At 40.7% G+C, this 6,000-nt stretch overlaps 1 protein-coding gene across 1 annotated transcript in view; it reads right to left on the bottom strand.

Annotated features, from left to right (window-relative positions):
* The window catches only part of MRPS31 (mitochondrial ribosomal protein S31), a 38,635-nt gene that overhangs the window by 9,852 nt on the left and 22,783 nt on the right, over nt 1–6,000 (bottom strand).

Below are 6,000 nucleotides of genomic sequence, written 5' to 3'. Positions count from 1 at the left end.
AAAAGCGGCGGTGGCTCAAGCCTGTAATCCCAGCACTTTGGGAGGCCGAGGTGGGCGGATCACGAGGTCAGGAGATCGAGACCATCCTGGCTAACATGGTGAAACCCCGTCTCTACTAAAAAATACAAAAAACTAGCCGGGCGAGGTGGCGGGCGCCTGTAGTCCCAGCTACTCGGGAGGCTGAGGCAGGAGAATGGCGTAAACCCGGGAGGCGGAGCTTGCAGTGAGCTGAGATCCGGCCACTGCACTCCAGCCCGGGCGACAGAGCGAGACTCGGTCTCAAAAAAAAAAAAAAAAATGGGCATAAGGACATGAACAGACACTTCTCAAAAGAAGACATATATATGGCCAGCAAACATATGAAAAATGCTCATTATCACGGATCATCCAGGCAATGCAAATCAAAACCCAACGAAATACCATCTCACACCAGTCTGAATGGCTACTATTAAAATGTTGAAAACAACAGATGCTCCTAAGGTTGCAGAGGAAAGGGAACGCTTATACACTGTTGGTGGGAATGTAAATTAGTTTAGCCACTGTGGAAAGCAGTCTGGAGATTTCTCAAAGAACTTAAAACAGAACTACCATTCAACTTAGCAATCCGATTACTGGGAATATGCCCAAAGGAATATACATTATTCTTTCATAAAGATACATGCATATGTATGTTCACTGCAGCACTATTCACAATAGCAAAGACATGGAATCAACCTAGGTGCCCATGAATGGTGGACTGGATAAAGAAAATGGGGTGCATACACACCATGGGATACTATGCAGCTATAAAAATAATGAGGTCATGGCCTTTGCTGCAACATAGATGGAGCTGGGGGCCATTATCCTAAGTGAATTAATGAAGAAACAGAAAACCAAATACTGTATGCCCTCACTTGTAAGTGGAAGCTAAACACTGAGTACATATGACACAAAGAAGGGAACAACAGACACTGGGGCCTATTTGAGGGTAGAGGGTGGGAGGAGAATGAAGATTGGGAAACCACCTTTCAGGTATTATGCTGATTACCTGAGTGACAAAATTATCTGTACAACACTGTACACCAAACCCCCATGATACTCCATTTACCCACATAACAAACTTGTGCATGTACCCCTGAACCTAAAAGTTGGAAATACAAAAATAGGAAGAAAACACAAATTAGAGACACAAATAAATGAGAGTTTTAAAAGGAGACATAAATTAAAAGGAGACATAAATCAAATAGCTAAACATTTAGCTATTTGAAAAAAATAATTTACAATTCCCTAACAACGTATGATGTTTTTTTTTTTTTTTTTGAGACGGAGTCTCACTCTGTCGCCCAGGCTGGAGTGCAGGGGCGTGATCTCAGCTCACTGCAAGCTCCGCCTCCCGGGTTCATGCCATTCTCCTGCCTCAGCCTCCCAAGCAGCTGGGACTGCAGGCGCCCCCCACCACGCCTGGCTAGTTTTTTGTATTTTTTAGTAGAGATGGAGTTTCACTGTGTTAGGCAGGATGGTCTCGATCTCCTGATCTCGTGATCTGCCCGCCTTGGCCTCCCACAGTGCTGGGATTACAGGCATGAGCCACCACGCCCAGCCCATATGATGTTGTCATATGCCATCCTTATATGTTCTTTGGTAGAGCGAACAGATATTTTGCCATTTTATTTTTACTTATTTATGTATTTATGTATTTATTTATTTTTGAGATAGAGTCGTGCTCTGTCACCCAGGTTGGAGGGCAGTGGCGCGATCTCCGCCTCCCAGGTTCAAGCAATGTATGTTCACTGCAGCACTGTTCACAATAGCAAAGCAATTCGCATGCCTCAGCCTCCCGAGTAGCTGGGATTACAGGCCCCGTGATCACGCCTGGCTAATTACTGCATTTTCAGTAGAGGCCGAGTTTCGCCATTTTGGCCAGGCTGGTCTCAAACTCCTTATCTGAGGTGATCTGCCCACCTCGGCCTCCCAAAGTGCTGGGATTTCAGGCACAAGCCACTGCACCCAGCCCATTTTATTTCTATTTATTTATTTTTGAGATGGAGTCTTGCTCTGTCACCTAGACTGGAGTGCAGTGGCGAGATCTCAGCTCACTGCAACCTCCCTGTCCTGAGTTCAAGAGCTTCTCATGCCTCAGCCTCCTGAGTAGCTGGGATTACAGGCGTACACCACCAAGCCTGGTTAAGTTTTATATTTTTAGAGGAGATTTTTAGAGGAGATGGGGTTTTACCATGTTGGCCAGTCTGGTCTCAAACTCCTAACCTCAAGTGATCCACCCACCTGGGCCTCCTAAAGTGCTGGGATTACAGGCATAAGCCACTGCACCCGGCCATATTTTGATTTTATTTTATCTTATCTTATCTATTATTTTATTCTATTCTATTCTATTCTATTCTATTCTATTCTATTCTATTCTATTCTATATCTTATTTTATTTTATTTTATTTGAGACGGAGTTTCACTCTTGTTGCCCAGGCTGGAGTACAATGGTGCAATCTCGGCTCACCACAGCCTCCGCCTCCCGGCTTCAAGTGATTCTCCTGCCTCAGCCTTCCGAATAGCTGGAATTACAGGCATGCGCCACCACGCCCGGCTAATTTTGTATTTTTAGTAGAGATGGGGTTTCACCATGTTGGCCAGGCTGGTCTTGAACTCGTGACCTCAGGTGATACACCTGCCTCAGCCTCCCAAAGTGCTGGGATTACAGGTGTGAGCCACCGTACCTGGCCAATAATTTTTATTGTGTATTTTGTATACCTGTCCTTTATCACAGATACGTGTTTTGCAAATATTTTCTCCTACTCTGTGGCTTGTCTTTTTATATTTTAACAGTATCTTTCACAGTGCAAATGTCTTATTTTTAATATAATTCAACTTACCACTTTCTTCTTTCATGGATCATGCTTTTATGTTGTATGAAAGAAGCCAACACTCCCCTCAACAAATCCCCTCTCCCCATAAAACCAGCCTTAGAAACACTCTGTTACTGGGTAAGCATAAATGTGATTAAATTTAGTTAAAATCAAAGTAGAGGCTAAAATAAAAATGGATCACTAACAATCCAATATACAAACTAGTGCCAAGTCTAAGTGAGAACAATTCCATCTAATAGCGGTTGTAAATCTCCATGAAGGCAAAGCACAAGGGACTAACAAGCTCTTAAAACAGAAACAGAAAAAAAAGCTATTCTCAATTGGAAAAATAATTTATATGCATTAAGTGGCAAAACAACAAACCTTAATTTTTTATATAATGGAAAAACACCATACTGCAAAGTAAACTGTAAACACACGACATGTCACTTTGTCATTTTCAATATTATGTTCCAATACTACTAAAAACAAAACAAAACCTCTTTCCACAAAAGAATCCAAATAAATCTTCATAAAGCTATTAGTAGGGAAAGAAAGGTATTTCATTCATTTCAACATTTAAGTATAAGAAATATAAAAGAAAGTTATTGAATTGTTGAGGTGTCAGGTTACAACACCAGTTTCTCAAAGTACAAGTTTCTAAGTGTGCACCCAGGGCAGTGATCAAAGTGAGAGTTTCCATAGTCCTTTCCTGTTTTTACTTCAGATAACAATGCCTTAAGGAGCTGAAAATGAGTTACCTACCACCTCCTTTTCCAGCCCTGAAATATCAATAATATGAAGTGTCATGTGGATAGTTGTCACATTTATCTCCCCAACCTGACCAAAAAAACATGTTTCTTAGGAAATTAAATTTTCTCAGAACCAGAGTCAAATTTAAGGATAATTCCATTGGAGTTTGATCACTTACAATTTGATGCACTTACAGTGTTTCACTGCTGATGACAATATACCAGGAGATTAGGTGCTTTCCTAGCACCCTATTTTGTGGTCCCAGATAATACATTTCTATCCTTGTTAATATTCTAAGATTTAAAATGAATGTTCCAGTATAAAGTAAAATTTCAAAAAATAAAATGTTACAGTATACAATGGAAAACCATTACAGAAGCAAACCCCCTCACAATATTGTTGCTGTAGACACAGGGGTGATGACGGTGATGACGCTTTACTTGTTTAACCTCACTTACTCCTCACACCAATCTTGTATAATGAGTCCTATTATTATTCCCATCATTTTAGAGATGAAGGAGGTGAGGCTTGGAGAGATCAAGTCTGTAACTTACTCAGGATCTTGAACTTCTAAAACCACTATGCTTCACTGACTCTCCTGAATAAAGTCACATTATTATACCTCAATACTGTTTTTTTTTTATTCTTTCTTTTTTTTTTTTTTTGAGACAGAGTTTCGCTCTGTTACCCAGGCTGGAGTGCCGTGGCACAATCTTGGCTCACTGCAACCTCTACCTCCTGGGTTCAAGTGATTCTCCTGCCTCAGCCTCCCAAGTGGCTATGATTACAGGCATGAGCCACTGTGCCCAGCCTAATACTGGGTTTTCAATCAGGTTTTAACCATGAGGACTTGGAACACCCAAGTTTCTTCAAATAATGAAATCTAAACATGTTGTAAGAGTAAACCAAATCTTTCCTTAAATCAGATATTATTTTACAGAAGAGGATACTGAGGCTCAGGAGCTTAAATAATTTCCTCAAAGGCAAATGGCTAAAATGGACAGAGCTGGTAATCAGGTTTGCACAACTAAAAAGGCGTTGGTCTTTTTACCTTACCCTGATACTTTCCATAACATAGAAACCATACTTTAAGCAACACACAGGTTATGTAATACATGAAACACAGTATTCTATATTATTGCAGGTACAATATGAATATACAGGCCAGGTGTGGTGGCTCACACCTGTAATCCCAGCACTTTGGGAGGCCAAGGTGGGCAGATCACCCGAGGTGATGAGTTTGAGACCAGCCTGGCCAACACTGCAAAACCCTGTCTCTACTAAAAATACAAAAATTAGCTGGGTGTGGTGGTGCATGCCTCTAATCCCAGGTACTCGGGAAGCTGAGGCATGAGAATTGCGTGAACCCGGGAGGTGGCAGTTGCAGCGAGCTGAGATAGCGCCACTGCACTCCAGTCTGGGTGACAGAGAGAGATTCTGTCTCAAAAAGCAAAAACAATATGAATATACAAAATATTAAGAATTTGATAAAAGAATCTGTAAGTCTCTAAAGTTTTCCTATAAAAAGTAACACTTTATGTTATATTTGCATCTAAGACTAAATATTTCTGATACTTAAGCTTCCATTCCACCTATTAATCCAACAAATAAAAGATTATCAAAAATTAAGATATTACAATGATACCATAACATTATGAAGGTTAAAATACGGACTACATTTTCCTAAGACTTATTTAGACTTTTCCAACTTCTAGCTAATCTTAGCCTAAAAGCAAATGAATCTTTTCTCTTTTTTTTTTTTTGTTTTTTGAGATGAAGTTTCACTTTTGTTGCCCAGGCTGGAGTGCAATAGCGCAATCTTGGCTCACTGCAACCTCCGTCTCCCAGGTTCAAGCAATTCTCCTGCCTCAGTCTCCTGAGTAGCTGGGATTACAGGCATGTGCCATTACGCCCGGCTAATTTTGTATTTTCAGTAGAGACGGGGTTTCACCATGGTGGTCAGGCTGATCTCAAACTCCTGATCTCAGGTGATCCACCCGCCTCAGCCTCCCCAAAGTGCTGGGAATACAGGCGTGAGCTGCGCCCAGCCATGCATCTTTTCCAATTCAAAATACATCTATAAACTCAATTAAAATGTTTAACTGATGACAACATGGGTATCATAAAAAATAAATAGCATAGTAATACTGTTTTTCTTTTGCTTTAGGAAGAGGTAACATCTCCAAAAAATACCCAGTAAAGTAGATGATATTCTGTTGCCAGTTCAAAGCATCTGTATTATGCGGGCAAAGATTTCCAAAGCCTACTAAGGTTTTTGCTTTGAGTGGCTCATACAAGTTCCTTGTACCTCATTAATGCAATGGTTTTATGACTAAAGGACACCAGCGTGAGACTTTAAGAGCTGTAATGTTCTCCAAAATTTAGGTATAATCTCATACGCCTTATGTAATTT

Source organism: Rhinopithecus bieti, unplaced genomic scaffold, assembly GCF_001698545.2.
Source record: "Rhinopithecus bieti isolate Rb0 unplaced genomic scaffold, ASM169854v2 scaffold_32955, whole genome shotgun sequence".
Taxonomy (NCBI): Eukaryota; Metazoa; Chordata; class Mammalia; order Primates; family Cercopithecidae; genus Rhinopithecus; species Rhinopithecus bieti.
This window is presented reverse-complemented; position numbering and strand designations above follow the sequence as displayed.